The following is an 18203-nucleotide window of genomic DNA, read 5'->3' on the forward strand; positions in this document are numbered from 1 at the left end:
CACACCATGAACTTGACCCATTGCCACCATGATCTCCACGGCGCGGCGTACCCTGCTTTGTGAGAGGCCTGCGCCACTCTCCTCACCGCGCTGCCGGAGCCTCCTTGCCCGATTTCTCAGCAGCTGACTGTGGAAGAGGTGGACGATAAGGTGCGAGGAGTTGACAACGGCCATAAGTGCAGCGATGATTGCAGCGGGCTCCATGCTCGCAGTGCTGTGGCGTCCGCGCTGTAACCGACCAGAGAAGGGCGCGATCAGATTTCCCGCCGGCGCTTTCAGGGAGGGAGGGCGTGATTGACGGTTCAATGACGACAGTATCCCAAAACCGCCCTCGACACATTTTTTCCCCCAGCAGGCATTGCGAGCTCTACCCAGCATTCCAATGGGCAGCGGGGACTGCGGGAACTGTGGGATAGCTTCCCACAGTGCACCGCTTCGAAAGTCGACGCCGGCCCCGTTAATGTGGACTCAGAAGTTCGAATTAGTGTATTTAGTGTGGATACACAAATTCGACTTCATAAGGTCGAATCCACAAATTCGAACTAAGTTGATTCGAAATAGTCTTGTAGTGTAGACAAGGCCTTAGAGGTCCCTCTCCACTCCTGCAAGACAAGGGAAGAAGGAGTAGGATGACCACATGTCCCTATTTTATAGGGATGGTCCTGATTTTTTGGGGCTGTCTTATATAGGTGCCTATTGCCCCCCACCCCCTGTCCTGATTTTTCACACTTGCTGTCTGATCACCCTAAGAAGGAGAAAGATGCCAAGAGGAAGAGGAACAATTGGGAGGCTGTATGTCTTCCAAGTGCAAAGAGAGACATGGGAGCAACAGCAGCAAATGTGTCTATCCTAAGTGGAAAAGGGGAGAGGAAAACAGGAAGAAATGGCATTCATTGTATTATTTCTGGGGAAGTGTCACGTGGTTGCTGGCCCCTTTAAGGGGAACTGGGGCCTCAGCCTCACCTGTGACAATATCAGCTCACCTTCCAAGGTGGCTAATGATGAAAGAAGGTCATGTGATTAACTCAAGCCAGACCCTGGGGAGATAACACTCCAGTTAAAAGGGCTAGGGGTGCCAGCCAGGAGACACGGGAAACTATAGCTGGTCGAAGAAAGCAGACATAGGTGAGAGCTGTAATAAGCAGGAAGTTCCTGTCTGAGACTTGTGCTCAGAGGTTTGAGCCTGACAAAACAGTCCAGTTAGGAAGGGATAGGAGTGACAGGGGGAACAGAAGCCTGGCAAGAGCTACCAAGACTGCAGGGACCCTGAGGATCCAAGAGGGTGCTGGGAAGAGTAGCCGTGTTAGTCTGGATCTGTAAAAAGCGACAAAGAGTCCTGTGGCACTTTATAGATTAACAGAAGTATTGGAGCATAAGCTTTCATGGGTGAATACCCACTTCATCAGATGTGTCTGATGAAGTGAGTATTCACGCACGAAAGCTTATGCTCCAATACTTCTGCTAGTCTATAAGGTTCCACAGGACTCTTTGTTGTATTATTTTAGGAACTCCAGGAATGTATTTAGGGAGCAGCATTTTTACCTTTTAAAAAATACTTATAAACAACTTTAAAAATCTCTTTTCCACAATAATCTGACAAGCCAGACCTGTGGTCCTTTTCAGATCACTGCTGTAGGTTCCTGTGGTCACTGTCACATTTAATCTGTCCGGAGCGGAAGTGTAACTAGGGAATTTAGTGGGGAGTAGGATATTCATAGAAGATAAGGGTTGGAAGAGACCTCAGGAGGTCATCTAGTCCAACCCCCTGCTCAAAGCAGGACCAACACCAACTAAATCATCCCAGCCAGGGCTTTATCAAGCTGGGCCTTTAAAACTTCTAAGGATGGAGATTCCACCACCTCCCTAGGTAACCCATTCCAGTGCTTCACCACCCTCCTAGTGAAAAAGGTTTTCCTAATATCCAGCCTAGACCGCCCCCGTGGCAACTTGAGACTGTTGCTCCTTGTTCTCTCATCTGCCACCACTTAGAACAGCCTAGTTCCAACCTCTTAGGAACCCGCCTTCAGGTAGTTGAATGCTGCTATCAAATCCCCCCTCACTCTTCTCTTCTGCAGACTAAATAAGCCCAGTTCCCTGAACCTCTCCTCATAAGTCATGTGCCCCAGCCCTCTAATCATTTTCGTTGCCCTCCGCTGGACTTTCTCCAATTTGCCCACATCCTTTCTGTAGCGGGGGTGGGGGAAGGGGCCCAACTGGACGCAATACTCCAGATGTGGCCTCACCAGTACGAAGTAGAGGGGAATGCTCCTACTAATGCAGCCCAATATGCCATTAACCTTCTTAGCAACAAGGGCACACTGTTGACTCATATCCTGCTTCCTGTCCACTGTAAACCACATGTCCTTTTCTGCAAAACTGCTGCTAGCCAGTCAGTCCATAGCCTGTAGCAGGGCATGGGATTCTTCCATACTAAGTGCAGGACTCTGCACTTGTCCTTGTTGAACCTCATCAGATTTCTTTTGGCCCAATCCTCCAATTTGTCTAGGTCACTCTGGATCCTATCCCTACCCTCCAGCGTATTTACCACTCCCCCCATCTTAGCGTCATCCATGAACTTGCTGAGGGTGCAATCCATCCCATCATCCAGATCATTAATGAAGATGTTGAACAAAACCGGCCTCAGGACTGACCCCTGGGGCACTCCGTTTGATACCGGCTGCCAACTAGACATCGAGCCATTGATTACTACCCGTTGAGTCCAACGATGTAGCCAGCTTTTATCCAATCCATACTTCTTTAACTTGCTGGCAAGAATACTGTGGGAGACCATATCAAAAGCTTTGAAGGGAGTCAGGGGAACATGGGTGGTGACAGGAGTCTGGCAGCTTGGAAGGGGATTATTGGGGGCAGTGAAGAATTTGAGGGGATCCCAGTGAAGACTCACCAATTATCGCCCTACTTCCTGTTATGATCTAAAGAGGCCAGACCACACCTTGCCAGCAAGACCCTGAGATGACAAACTCCTTCCTCTGCTTAACTCTGTCTTTTCCATCTACCTGTGTACCAGCAGGGGAAGCACTGAGTAGAGGAGTGGGGACCTCTCCCTGTACTAAATGTCAACCCAACAGCAGATTCCAGCATGGTTGGAGGAGTCAGTGCAGGAGAATCTACACTCATAGGGTGACCAGATGTCCCGATTTTATAGGGACAGTCCCGATTTTTGGGTCTTTTTTCTTACATAGGCTCCTATTACCCCCCACCCCCGTCCCGATTTTTCATATTTGCTGTCTGGTCACCCTATACACTCAGTCCCTGCAACCCAGCTGGGTGCAGGAAGGACTTTAACAGGGAGGTTCCCAGCCACTGGCATATTCTTAATTTTAGGACTGTAAACAGAAGTGAGTCCAAATTCAGTTCCTTTCCCCCAGATGGGGCCAGGCCCCAGAGTTTGAGATGTCTGCTCTAGATCATAGACTAAATGGCTTTCATCTGTTTTTAATGTGTAATTTTTATAATCAAATGTTTTCTAGAATAAGGAAACCAAACAAATTAAATACTTTAGGCCTCATTCTTCTCTCAAGTGTTACCCCAGTGTCACTCAACTGCCCTCAGCAGAGGTGAACATGACTGAACCTGGTGTAAGTGAAGGATAATTAATTCTGGGGAGCAAAATTCTGGGAAGCAAAATGCTAAAATTCTCAGACTTAAGGATCGCTAATTCACAGTTGGTTTGATGATTTGCCTTCAAATTACTGGGCCCTGAAAACTACAGTAGAATGAAAATAAGTTTAGCCTGGTAACTGCTGACATGCCAAACTTAAGCTGATAATTTTCTGAGGCAGGGAGGAGTGAATATAGGGCTCATAATGGAACCCTGCTTGCAACCTTAATTATGGAGTTTCTACAGATTGGTTTTATATTCAGGGGGATCTTTAATGGCACATAATACAATAACAGGTTGACCAGTTTTCTTCATACTTAGCAGAAAAGAAGAAAACAAAATTAGCTGCCATTCTGTAGAATATCCACCACTATAAATAACAAAGATATATGATAAATTGAAGAAAACTGCAAACCCAGAACTAGCATGCTGATCATCTAGCCCCTAGACCCAACTAAACAAAAATCAATCTTTTATAATGGTGAAGTACAGAAAGACCCTTTGGTCACTCTCTAGGATGCAAGCAGGTAGCAGAATTAATTGTATATACACATACTGTAACCTTTGCTTGATTACAATCTCTGTTCATTAAGTCTAGCCTGTGAATGAGCTTTCTGGGAGATTTAACTATATTGAAAGATTGAAGGGGCTGTAACAATCTGTTTTTGAGCTTCAGTGACTCAAAGAAATGTTCAAGTCTTCATTTCAAATGAACTACTTCTTACCTATACCTCAAAAACAGTTTTCACACATTGCCTCCTTTACTCTGGTGAATAGGCAGACCGTAGGCCAAATCTGGACTGCCAGATGCTTTTGAATGGACCCTGAAATCTTTTTATTTACTTACGATCGTTGTTAGGGATTTTTTTATTATTTTCTCTGGAGTCTGGACCTTGACTATACCTTGACCAAGAAATTTGGACCTTGAGGAAAAAAGACTTGACTATCCCTGGCTAAGGAGATATCTTCTGCATTCTTCAAGTCAAACCAATTTTGTTAACCAAAGTTACTGGAGAACTAAAAATAAGGCTGACATTTAAACCTAGTTTAAATTACTCTAATCGCTCCCAAATACTATTTTTCTTGCATTTACTTCCTGTTTTTTTCCCCCCAGGGCATTTATCCTTTGTAGGACTCTAACTAGATTTTAACAGACTCCACAGTGATGCTATAGATTTTAATTCCTTAATTTCTCCCTTCAGGCTGTTTCTAAATAACGCCATAATTTTCTCCTTTCTTGATATTCAGTGTCAGATTATCTGGGAGGAGCATCCCCTGAAGTGGTGTCAAATTTGAGATTAGTATCACAGCAGTTAAGGTCTAAACCCTATTTTCACTCCATTGTAATTTTCAAAAAATCTCTCATTGGGCTGAAATTGTCCATCCATTATCTCAATCATAAAGATATCTCAGAAAAGTGTGTGTGTGGGGGGGGGAGGTGGAGATGTGGGGGCATGAGCCATGTGAGTTATGAGACTGAAAAAATGTTCCTTTAAAAATAATTAAAATGGTCGTCTTTTGTCCCTATTCTATGAGAGCCAGGAAATGCCACGCTGAATTAGACCAGTGGTCCCACTAGTATGTTATATCCTGTCTGGTCCTTTGAAAAACTGGATGATCGCTTACATTTTCAACTTCAAGTTCAGAACATATGTACAGATAGCCATTTTGGTTTGTGCTAGCTTGGCCCTGGAGTCCATGTGACTTCCTTCTGAGGAATGGCAGAACTAATTCTTCTCCCTTCTGATAACTTACTTTTTTGCTGCATTCAAAGCTCACTCTCAGTCCATGAATAAGATTATCATAGTTACCCCTCGATTCTTTCTTTGTTTACTTCTTCAGGGGGCCCCTGAAAATTCTTCCGCCATTGGCACAGCGATAGCCCAGTAACAGCAATTACACACACCAACATGTATGTATATACATACAAGTTTTGTGACACCTAGTGGCTGTTCTTACCAAATGCACCAATTCGGCGCTGCTATTCCCAACTGACATCTTTTCACTCCAGAGTGAACCTTCCTCTCCAAGAGCTCATGTGGTGGTACTGAGCATCTACCCTTCCACGTGGTCACTGACCATCCAGTCTACAACACAGTTGTCTCCAGGGAGAGGACATGTTATCATCTCATGCTTTGCCTTTTTGTTCATCTTCCTCCCTCTGACAATGGGTAACTTAAACTTTCCTCCTGGATTATTCTATTAATACTCATGTTTATTATGGTAGAAGATCTCCCAAAGGCTTTTGACCTGCTCAGCACAAAGGACCTTTTCCTAGTGTTGGAGAGAATTGGTTGTCCCCCCAGTTCTCCTCAGTCTGATTTGAGCCTTCCATGATGGCATAAAACTACAGTCAAATCTGAGGTTGATCAATCTGACAGCTTTCACAGCCACAGTGGTTTCAAACAGGGATGTATTTTGGCACCAGCACTCTTTGGTATATTCGGAGCTTCCTCTCTCTGAGCGTACTGTCTCCAGGGCAAGAAGCTTACACCTTCCTGTGTCTGACCTTGGAGCATTCAGCATGCCCTTCCACACCATGTGCTTTCCGCAGCGAGTGTGCTCAGGCAGGTCCTGGGGCAACCAGAGGTCCCTGCATCCCAACTCTGCAGTCAGACGTGACTCTCAGCCAGCCGGTAAAAAACAGAAGGTTTAGTAGATGACAGGATCACAGTCTAAAACAGAGCTTGTAGGTACAGAAAACAGGACCCCTCAGTCAGGTCCATCTTGGAGGGTGGGGAGCCTAGACCCAAGTTCTGGACCTCTCCCCATTTCCCCAGCCAGCTCCAAACTGACACTCCCTCCTCTGGCCTTTGTGTCTCTTCCGGACAAGGAGGCCACCTAATCTCTTTGTCCCCAACACCTTCAGTTGGCACCTTGCAGGGGAAACTGAGGCACCCACACAGTATTCAGAGAAAACATTAAGAACATTCCCACTTTGTCACAACAGGTGCAACAAAATTTAATACCGTATATTGAAGCAGGCAAGTGCTGCTTCTGACTTTCCACTTTTAATTGACCCTTGTAATCTTGTGGTGCCAACGCGTTGTAGCGTCATTTTATATCGGCTTACAGGGCGAGAGCAGGGGGGTACGACCACCATTTTGGGCACCACCAAAAATTATACAAACCTGATGCCTATGTTCTTTTCTCTGCTGCTTTGTCATGCTTTCTCATCTAGTACTGAAGGTATACGTCTGCATACAAGATCAGATGGGAAATTCTTTAACATTGCACATCTAAAAGCAAAAAAGAGGCAAAGTTAGATGCCTGTTGATAACAGAACTTGTTTTTGCTGATGATGGAATGCTCATTGCACACAGTAAAGAGGAGCTCCAGCAACTTTGGCACAGCTTTGCCTTAGCAGCTTGTGATGAATTTGGACTAAACATGAGTGTATGTAAAATGATTATGGCACAAGGTGTGTTGACTGCACCAGAAGCTTCAATAGCTACCATCCTGGTAGAAGTTGTGCATAAGTTCTGCTGTCTAGGATCATCTGTATCATAATCTCTCTCTAGATGACTAGCTTAATTCTCTCATCAGAAAGGCAGCTACCACATTTGGTCAACTGACCAAATGTGTTTGGCATAACAGGAATGAACATTGAGAACCAAGATACAGGTTGTGTTTTCCCCAGGAAATGAAATTAGACGGGGGTGTTCGAATTTACAGAGTGGGGGTCAGGGCCGATGAGGTGTGAGACCATGAGGGTGAAGATGGGCTCTATGGCACCATAGTAAAAACAGAAAAATGTTTCATGACCATTTTATTAGATTTAACTCATGTTTTAAAATCACACAAATTAAAGTTGGTTACTCAAGCCTTTTATGAAACATTATATCTCATCCTTCCTGGTTTCTTGTTATATTTTTGCACAACTATGTGCATGAACTTCTTGAATGTAGTGCGTTCATCTTCGGTGGCTTCTTGTGTGTCCGTTACTTCCATTCCTTCAATTGATATGCTCATTAGTTCATTCACGTGATCAGGCAGAAGGCGACATCTTTCAGAACATAAAATTGTATTCAATGATGAAAAAGAAGGCTCAACCATAGCTATTGTAACTGGGACTAGAAAGAGATGAATTCCTACTTCTTTTATCCCAGGAAACATAGCACAAAGATAGGGTTGAGCCATTAGTGATGATAAAAAAAGAAGTTGAAGTCAAATCTTCATTCATTCATTATAGGATAGTCCACTCTGTGTTCAAATTCTTTATTCTGTCCTGATCACATGGCAGCCTTATTGCAGGTAGTGCCTCACTCCACTCAACTGTTTTATAGGAGAGGGATCTGTAAAAACTACGTAAAGGTTGATAGAATCCAGAAGTCACTGTTGTAGAGATGTAAGAATCAAGCCTGTGTACTTTTTCAGCTGGCTTAACAAACACTTCTTGTCTTCTTCACTTAAGGATTCAATATAAGTGCTTTCATTAGTCAACTTCTGGACTGAAGTCTTTGCTTCTTCCAGTACTTTTTCAATTGATATCTCTCTGACTGATCCAAATGTAGCTTCTCTGGCTGGACAGAGATCTAATACTGTTGTAGCAGATGCCTGGATGACACTGTTTAATGAGCCAAGTGGTTTCTACAGTAGACTTACAAGAGAAAGAATGGTGATAGTCTTCTCTGAACTTAGTAACAAAAGTAGTCCACCAGCCTTACTACTAAAATCTGTCCCATTTCGATAGATACTTTTCAAAGCCAGTAATAATGGTTGCAGTAATTTTAAGACAACAGCCAAGGATCACTCATGAGAACAACTGGGAAAACTCACAGGCTGACTAATTTGAACTTCAGTCCCAGTGTATTTTTTCCAAGATGTTCAGTCTTTTTGGACTCTTGCTGAAAAAAGAATATCATGAAGACATTAAATTTATGACTTTTTAATGCTTTTTGAAGATTCTGCAGCTCATACTAGTGCTAGTTGGAGTAGACGGCTTCTGCAGTGTGTACAGGAGAGATTAGGGTTACACTTTTCTCTGAGCAAAGCTTGTACTTCACTATGTCTTCTAGAGAAGTTTGCAGCTCCATCAAATGCACAAGCAGCCATCTGTTTGGGGTTCAATTTACAAGCATTTAACTCTTCTAATAAGTGGGTTGTCACAGATGCAGAATTGGAATTAATTTGCAAACTGGACACCATTAAATTAGGCTTGAATAAAGACTGGGAGTGGATGGATAATTACATAAAGTAAAACCTATTTCCCCATGCTATTTTCCCCTCTACTGTTACTCATACCTTCTTGTCAACTATTGGAAATGGGCCATTCTGATTATCACTACAAAAGTTTTTTTTCTCCTGCTGATAATAGCTCACCTTAACTGATTACTCTCATTATAGTTAGTATGGCAACACCCATTTTTTCATGTCCTCTGTGTATATATATCTTCCTAATGTATTTTCCACTGCATGCATCTGATGAAGTGGGTTTTAGCCCATAGACTCATAGACTCATAGACTTTAAGGTCAGAAGGGACCATTATGATCATCTAGTCTGACCTCCTGCACAATGCAGGCCACAGAATCCCACCCATCCACTTCTATAACAAACCCCTAGCCTATGTCTGAGTTATCGAAGTCCCCAAATTGCGGTTTGAAGACCTCAAGCTGCAGAGAATCCTCCAGAAAGTGACCCGTGCCCCATGCTGCAGAGGAAGGCGAAAAACCATGAAAGCTTATGCTCAAATAAAATTTGTTAGTCTCTAAGGTGCCACAAGTACTCCTCGTTCTTTTTAGAGAAAGGTCATAACTCTGCACCTTTAACTCCAATTTTGATACATATACAGTATGCCTAAGTGATTTCAGTTTGGGATTACCTCAGCAATTCAAGTGTATCAAACCATCATGGCCCAGATCTATAAGGAGCTGATTGGGTGGAAATAACTGTTGATATTCTACTAATTGGTGGTGAAAATTTATCAACACTACACTAGGAAACTGCATAATATCTTGTACTATGCTTCCTTACACCCTAATCTATAATGTGTAGGAGGAAAAAAACTGTGATGATGGGGGACTTCAATTTGAGTGACATATACTGGCCATCTCATGTTGCCAGTACTAAAATATCCTTGGAATTTCTAAACATTATAAATGACAATTTTCTAACTCAAGAAGTGTTGCAGCCAACATGAGATAATTATTTATTAAATCTTGTCTTAACAGATAAAGAGAATCTAATCATGGACCTAAACATTAGTGGTAGCTTAGGTACAAGTGATAATGACTTGATCACATTTATAATGTGCAAACAGAATAAAATCTAGACTGGTAATATATATACTTGGTGCTTTACCAGGGCCTATTCACAAAACTGAAAACCATTATGAGCCAAATCATATACCAGGAGGAAGAACTTAATCAGAAAAATGTGAATGATAATTGGGAATCATTTAAGAACACCATACTAGGTGCCTCAAAAGCCACACGTGAAGAAGAAAGCTGTACTGGTTAAAAAAATGCTGTGGTATAGAGGGGAGGTGAAGGTAGCTATTAATTTTATATATATAGCTCACAGGAATTGTAGAAAACTGATAAGGGAAGCTATGGCACACAAGGAGGAATCTATGACCAGCAGAATCAAGGACAATAAGGTGGGTGATCCAGTGGATATACTTGGACTTTCAGAAAGCCTTTGACTGGTTCCTCACCAAAGGCTCTTAAAGCAAATTATGCAGCCATAGATTAAGGGGGGAAGGTCCTCTCATGGATCAGTAAGTGGTTAAAAGACAGGAAACAAAGGTTAGGAATGAATGGTCAGCTTTCACAATAGAAAGAGGTAAATAGTGGGGTCCCCAAGGATCTATACTGGGACCAGTGCTGTTCAACATATACATAAATGATCTGGAAAAAAAGGTAAACAGAGAGATGGCAAAATTTGCAGATGATACAGAATTACTCAAGACAGTTGAGTCTAAAGCTATGAAGAGTTACAAAGGGATCTCACAAAACTGGATGACTGCACCGAAAAGGTTGATGAAATTCAATGTTGACAAGTGCAAAGTAATGCACACTGGAAAACATAATCCCAAATTTACATACAAAATGATGGGGTCTAAATTAGCTGTTACCAGAACCAGGTTTACCATGGTGCCACTGGCGCCAGGCCCACGCTCCAAAGGGGCCCCGGCCCAGCCCGCTCTTCTTTGCCCCCCCGCTCTCTCCTGAGGGGACACCGGGCAGAAGCTTGGTACTGCGGGCTCCTGCTGCAGCAGGGCAGGCTCCACTGGCAGCCAAGCTCCCCTCTCCCCCACCTCTTCCCCGGAGCATGCCGCGTTCTCGCCCCTCCCCCTCCAAGCACTTCCCCTGCTGCCAAACAGCTGTTTGCTGGCACGAGGGAGGGGGAGGAGCTGGGCCGCAGCATGCTCACTGCTCGGGGGAGGAGGCAGAGAAGAGGCATGGGCGGGGCCTTGGGGAGGGTGTGGAATCGGGGCATACCCCCTCCAGCTCCCTGCCGTGAGCCACTCAGGGCAGGGGGCTGGAAGCACCCCCACAACCCCAGCCCACACCTCCAGCCCCCTGCCCTGACTCCTGTATCTCCCTCACACACACCCACGACCCCAGCCCTGACTCCTGCACCCCCCGACATCCCCCCACCCTGAGCACCAAACAGGAACTCCTGCACCCCCCCACACACACATTCCCACCTGCACCCCTCGCACCAACCAGGAGCTGACCCAGGTAAGCACTCCACACCCCAACCTCCTGCCCCAACCCTGAGCCCCCTCCCTCACCCTAACTCCTAGACAGACCCTGCACCCCTGTCAGCCATTTTCTGTGCAGACAGCATCACACCTGCCTAGGGCTCTGCAACAATCACACACCCTTATCCCACCACCTAGATACTTAAGAAATGCATAGGGGAAACTGAGGCATCCACACTGTATTCAGAGAAAACATTAAGAACATTCCCAATTCATCACACTGGAGGAGGGGCAGCTCACTGCAGAGAGAGATGAAGAGAATGGGCTAGAACCAGGGAGAAGGTAGGTACTTGCTCTATTCGGGCAGGGGCAGGGGGGAGGATCCTGTTTACCCCCTCCCCAGCCTTGCTGTGCTTGCAGTTTACCTCCTGCCCCTCCCTTGCCCCAGGGACCAACCCTAGCTCCCGCCTCACTGTGCTTTTGCCCCCAGCCCCTGCCTTGCTCCAGTAAGCAGGGACTAATCCTACCCCCATGCCCCACTGTGCTCATCTTGCCCCTGGCTCCTGCCTCACTCCAGCTGGGAACCAATCCCCCACCACCTCATGCCTCGCTGTGCTCTTGTCCTTGGCCCCTGCCTCACTCCAGCTGGGGATCAATCCTCCACCACCACCATGCCCCACTGTCAGGGTGGATAAAAATCAATTATTTTATTTAAATTGGATTTTTTTGATAAAATGCTTTTTGAGGAAAACCTATCTAACGATAGTTTTAATTAAGATACATTATATCTCATCATGGAATAGGGATGATAAATTCTATTTCTATAGTATGAGACAATATATTCCTGTAATGTTTAAGAAAAGTTTTGTAAATGAGTTCTAATAGTTCATGGATTAGGGACCCAGTCTTATGGGGTTCCACAGGCTTCTGTATAGATTAGTTAGGTTAATCTTTCTATCTACCCAATGGGACTCAGCGCTCAGTCTAGAAGATACCATCAGAGACGCTTAGTTTTGCAGTTCTCAAACTGTGGATTTGTGTCCAGAGGTAATAGCAAAATGTTAATAGCAAAAATTTTTTTAAATAAATAAATAATATATAGAGGTGAGAAATAACAGACCTCAACGCTATTGTCCCTCTGCAAACAGAGTCAATCCCTTACCTCTCTCTAAAAGTGAAAAGTTTCAAAAAGTTCAATGAATAGAAGATTGCTGGGGGCGGAATAGATCTGGACAAAGAGAAGAAGTCTGGAGACAAATGTGAGAAGCAAGGGACATATGCTTTTTTGTTAAAATATTATGTTTGCTGTTGAAGAAAAAAATCCAGAATACTTGATGTTGCTTTAGTTAAATAAAACAATTTAAATGTCTCTCTCTCTGGTGATCTCCTCCTCCTAATACAGCATGGCAAGAAAATCCTCCAAATATTAATGATTAACCGGTTGAATTGGAGATAATTCACCTCTCAATAACTTCATAAATATCTGCTTCAATTACTTTTGGTAAATGAAATAACCAAACAATCATTCATTTTCTGATATAGCTGTAAAACTCATCTGAAGTTTTCAAAATAAATCACTGTTTAAAAATGTATAGTGTGTATCTTCTAAAAATGAAACCAACATCTATCTCTGAATTATGAAGAATATGTATTAAGGTTATAACAACCAACGAGAATGCACTTTTATGTAGAAAACCATGATTAAATCGAGTCTTCCTGACTAGTGATTTAAATAATGATTTAAATCAAATCCACCCTGCCCACTGTGCTCTTGCCCCTGGCACCTTCATTCCCCAATGGGGCCCACAAATATGCTTGGTGCAGGGCCCATAAAAAGTTAATCTGGACCTGACTGTTACCACTCAAGAAAGAGATCTTGGAGTCATTGAGGATAGTTCTCTGAAAACATCCGCTCAGTATGCAACAGCAGTCAAAATAGCTAACAATGTTAGGGACCATCAGGAAAGGAATTGATGATAACACAGAAACTATTAGAATGCCACTATGTAAATGCATGGTATGCCCACACCTTGAATACTGCATGCTGTTCTGGTTTCCCCCAAAAAAGCTATCTTAGAATTGGAAAAAGTGCAAAGGCAGGCAACACAATTGATAAAGGGTATAGAACAATTTCCATGTGAGAGATTAATAAGATTGGGATTGCTCACTTTAGAAAAATGATGACTAAGGGGGATGATACAAATGATGATCCAGATGATACAAAACTACTCAAGATAGTTAAGTCCCAGGCAGACTGAGAAGAGCTACAACAGGATCTCTCAAAACTGGTGACTGGGCAACAAAATGGCAGATGAAATTTAATGTTGATAAATGCAAAGCAATGCATTGGAAAACATAATCCCAACTATACATATAAAATGATGGGGTCTAAATTAGCTGTTACCATTCAAGAAAGGGATCTTGGAGTCATCGTGGATAGTTCTCTGAAAACATCCACTCAATGTGCAACAGCAGTCAAAAAAGCAAACAGAATGTTGGGAATCATTAAGAAAAGGATAGGTAACAAGACAGAAAATATCATATTGCCTCTATATAAATCCATGGTTCGCCCACATCTTGACTACTCCGTGCAAATGTGGTCACCACATCTCAAAAAAGATACACTGGAATTGGAAAAAGTTCAGAAAAGGGCAACAAAAATTATTAGGGGTATGGAACGGCTGCCGTATGAGGAGAGATTAATAAAACTGGGACTTTTCAGCTTAGAAAAGAGATGACTAAGGGGGGATATGATAGAAGTCTATAAAATCACAAATGGTGTGGAGAAAGTAAATAAGGAAATGTTATTTACTCTCTCGTAATGCAAGAAATAGGGGCCACCAAATGAAATTAATAGGCAGCAGTTTTAAAACAAACAAAAGGACGTATTTCTTTACACAACGTACAGTCAACCTGTGGAACGCTTTGCCAGAGGATGTTGGGAAGGCCAAGACTATAACAGGATTCAAAGCCTGGGAAACAAGCAGGAAGAACTGGAAGTCCTAGCACAGTCCAGGAATTATGATGTGATTGGAAATAACAGAGACTTGGTGGGATAACTCACATGACTGGAGTACTGTCATGGATGGATATAAACTGTTCAGGAAGGACAGGCAGGGCAGAAAAGGTGGGGGAGCTGCATTGTATATAAGAGCAGTATGACTGCTCAGAGCTCCGGTATGAAACTGCAGAAAAACCTGAGAGTCTCTGGATTAAGTTTAGAAGTGTGAGTAACAAGGGTGATGTCGTGGTGGGAGTCTGCTATAGACCACCAGCCCAAGGGGATGAGATGGACGAGGCTTTCTTCCGGCAACTAACAGAAGTTACTAGATTGCAGGCCCTGGTTCTCATGGGAGACTTTAATCACCCTGATATCTGCTGGGAGAGCAACACAGATAATCCAGGAAGTTTTTGGGAAGTGTAGGGGTCAATTTCCTGGTGCAAGCGCTGGAGGAACCAACTACAGGCAGAGCTCTTCTTGACCTGCTGCTCACAAAGAATTAGTAGGGGAAGCAAAAGTGGATGAGAACCTGGGAGGCAGTGACCATGAGATGTTCAAGTTCAGGACCTGACACAAGGAAGAATCATAGAATCATAGAATCTCAGGGTTGGAAGGGACCTCAGGAGGTCATCTAGTCCAACCCCCTGCTCAAAGCAGGACCAAACCCAACTAAATCATCCCGGCCAGGGCTTTGTCAAGCCTGACCTTAAAAACCTCTAAGGAAGGAGATTCCACTACCTCCCTAGGTAACCCATTCCAGTTCTTCACCACCCTACTAGTGAAAAAGTTTTTCCTAATGTCCAACCTAAACCTTCCCCTCTGCAACTTGAGACCATTACTCCTTGTTCTGTCATCTTCTACCACTGAGAACAGTCTAGATCCATCCTCTTTGGAACCCCCTTTCAGGTAGTTGAAAGCAGCTATCAAATCCCCCCTCATTCTTCTCTTCTGCAGACTAAACAATCCCAGTTCCCTCAGCCTCTCCTCATAAGTCATGTGCTCCAGACCCCTAATCATTTTTGTTGCCCTCCGCTGGACTCTCTCCAATTTATCCACATCCTTCTTGTAGTGTGGGGCCCAAAACTGGACACAGTACTCCAAATGAGGCCTCACCAGTGCTGAGTAGAGGGGAATGATCACATCCCTCGATCTGCTGGAAATGCCCCTACTTATACAGCCCAAAATGCCATTAGCCTTCTTGGCAACAAGGGCACACTGTTGACTCATATTCAGCTTTTCGTCCACCGTAACCCCTAGGTCCTTTTCTGCAGAACTGCTGCCCAGCCATTCGATCCCTAGTCTGTAGCAGTGCATGGGATTCTTCCGTCCTAAGTGCAGGACTCTGCACTTATCCCTGTTGAACCTCATCATATTTCTTTTGGCCCAATCCTCTAATTTGTCTAGGTCCCTCTTTATCCTATCCCTACCCTCCAGCGTATCAACCACTCCTCCCAGTTTAGTGTCATCTGCAAACTTGCTAAGGGTGCAGTCCACACCATCCTCCAGATCGTTAATGAAGATATTGAATAAAACCGGCCCCAGCACCGACCCTTGGGGCACTCCACTTGATACCGGCTGCCAACAGGACATGGAACCATTGATCACTACCCGTTGAGCCCGACCATCTAGCCAGTTTTCTATCCACCTTACTGTCCATTCATCCAGCCCATACTTCTTTAACTTGCTGGCAAGAATACTGTGGGAGACTGTATCAAAAGCTTTGCTAAAGTCCAGAAATAGCACATCCACTGCTTTCCCCTCATCCACAGAGCCGGTTATGTCATCATAGAAGGCAATTAGGTTAGTCAGGCATGACTTGCCCTTGGTGAATCCATGCTGACTGTTCCTGATCACTTTCTCCTCCTTTAAGTGGTTCAGGATTGATTCCTTGAGGACCTGTTCCATGATTTTTCCAGGGACTGAGGTGAGACTGACTGGCCTGTAATTCCCTGGATCTTCCTTCTTCCCTTTTTTAAAGATGGGCACTACATTAGCTTTTTTCCAGTCATCCGGGACCTCTCCCGATCGCCATGATTTTTCAAAGATAATGGCCAATGGCTCTGCAATCTCTTCGGCCAACTCCTTTAGCACCCTCGGATGCAGTGCATCCGGCCCCATGGACTTGTGCTCGTCCAGCTTTTCTAAATAGTCCCGAACTACTTCTTTCTCCACAGAGAGCTGGTCACCTCCTCCCCATACTGTGCTGCAGAGTGCAGCTGTCTGGGAGCTGACCTTGTCTGTGAAGACAGAGGCAAAAAAAGCATTGAATACACTAGCTTTCTCCACATCCTCTGTCACTAGGTTCCCTCCCTCATTCAGCAAGGGGCCCACACTTTCCTTGACTTTCTTCCTATTGCTAACATACCTAAAGAAACCCTTCTTGTTACTCCTAACATCTCCGGCTAGCTGCAACTCCAAGTGTGATTTGGCCTTCCTAATTTCACACCTGCATGCCTGAGCAATACTTTTATACTCCTCCCTGGTTATTTGTCCAATCTTCCACTTCCTGTAAGCTGTCTTTTTGTGTTTAAGACGAGCAAGGATTTCACTGTTAAGCCAGGCTGGTCGCCTGCCATATTTACTTTTCTTCCTACACATCGGGATGGTTTGTTCCTGCAACCTCAATAAGGTTTCTTTAAAATACAGCCAGCTTCCCTCGACTCCTTTCCCCGTCATGTTATTCTCCCAGGGGATCCTGCCCATCAGTTCCCTGAGGGAGTCGAAGTCTGCTTTTCTGAAGTCCAGGGTCTCTGTTCTACTGCTCTCCTTTCTTCCTTGTGTCAGGATCCTGAACTCGACCATCTCATGGTCACTGCCTCCCAGGTTCCCATCCACTATTGCTTCCTCTACTATTTCTTCCCTGTTTGTGAGCAGCAGGTCAAGAAGAGCTTTTCCCCTAGTTGGTTCCTCCAGCACTTGCACCAGGAAATTGTCCCCTACACTTTCCAGAAACTTCCTAGATTGTCTGTGCACTGCTGTATTGCTCTCCCAGCAGATATCGGGGTGATTAAAGTCACCCATGAGAACCAGGGCCTGTGACCCAGCAACTTCTGTTAGTTGCTGGAAGAAAGCCTCGTCCACCTCATCCCCCTGGTCTGGTGGTCTGTACCAAACTCCCACCACGACATTACCCTTGTTGTTCATACTTCTAAATTTAATCCAGAGACACTCAGGTTTTTCTGCAGTTTCATACTGGAGCTCTGAGCAGTCATACTGCTCTCTTACATACAACGCAACTCCCCCACCTTTTCTGCCCTGCCTGCCCTCCCTGAACAAATGGAGAGCAGCAGAATATGGAGCCTGGACTTCAGAAAAGCAGACTTTGACTCCCTCAGGGAACTGATGGGCAGGATCCCCTGGGAGAATAACATGACGGGGAAAGGAGTCCAGAAGCGCTGGCTGTATTTTAAAGAATCCTTATTGAGGTTGCAGGAACAAACCATCCTGATGTGTAGAAAGAACAGTAAATATGGCAGGCGATCAGCTTGGCTTAACAGTGAAATCCTTGCTGATCTTAAACACAAAAGAAGTGGAAGCTTGGACAAATGACAAGGGAGGAGTATAAAAATATTGCTCAGGCATGCAGGAGTGAAATCCGGAAGGCCAAATCACACTTGGAGTTGCAGCTAGCAAGAGATGTTAAGAGTAACAAGAAGGGTTTCTTCAGGTATATTAGCAACAAGAAAAAAGTCAAGGAAAGTGTGGGCCCCTTACTGAATGAGGAAGGCAACCTACTGACAGAGGATGTGGAAAAAGCTAATGTACTCAATGATTTTTTTGCCAATGTCTTCACAAACAAGGTCAGCTCCCAGACTGCTGCACAAGGCAGCACAGCATGGAGATGACGAGCCCCCTGTGGAGAAAGAAGTGGTTCAGGACTATTTAGAAAAGCTGGATGAGCACAAGTCCATGGGGCCCAATGCACTGCATC

At 44.4% G+C, this 18203-nt stretch overlaps 1 protein-coding gene across 9 annotated transcripts in view; it reads right to left on the reverse strand.

The window, feature by feature from the left end:
* Nucleotides 1–18203, reverse strand: part of ENTPD1 (ectonucleoside triphosphate diphosphohydrolase 1) — a 106874-nt gene that overhangs the window by 85562 nt on the left and 3109 nt on the right. For 2 of the 9 annotated variants that reach the window (XM_045023042.1, XM_045023039.1), the window contains exon 2: nt 6754–6861. The exons of the other annotated variants lie outside the window; for them this stretch is intronic. The gene's annotated coding sequence lies outside the window, so the exon portion shown is untranslated. The remainder of the gene's footprint in view (nt 1–6753; nt 6862–18203) is intronic. 9 annotated transcript variants of the gene reach the window in all.

This window comes from Mauremys mutica, chromosome 7 (genome assembly GCF_020497125.1).
Source record: "Mauremys mutica isolate MM-2020 ecotype Southern chromosome 7, ASM2049712v1, whole genome shotgun sequence".
NCBI classification, from domain to species: domain Eukaryota; kingdom Metazoa; phylum Chordata; order Testudines; family Geoemydidae; genus Mauremys; species Mauremys mutica.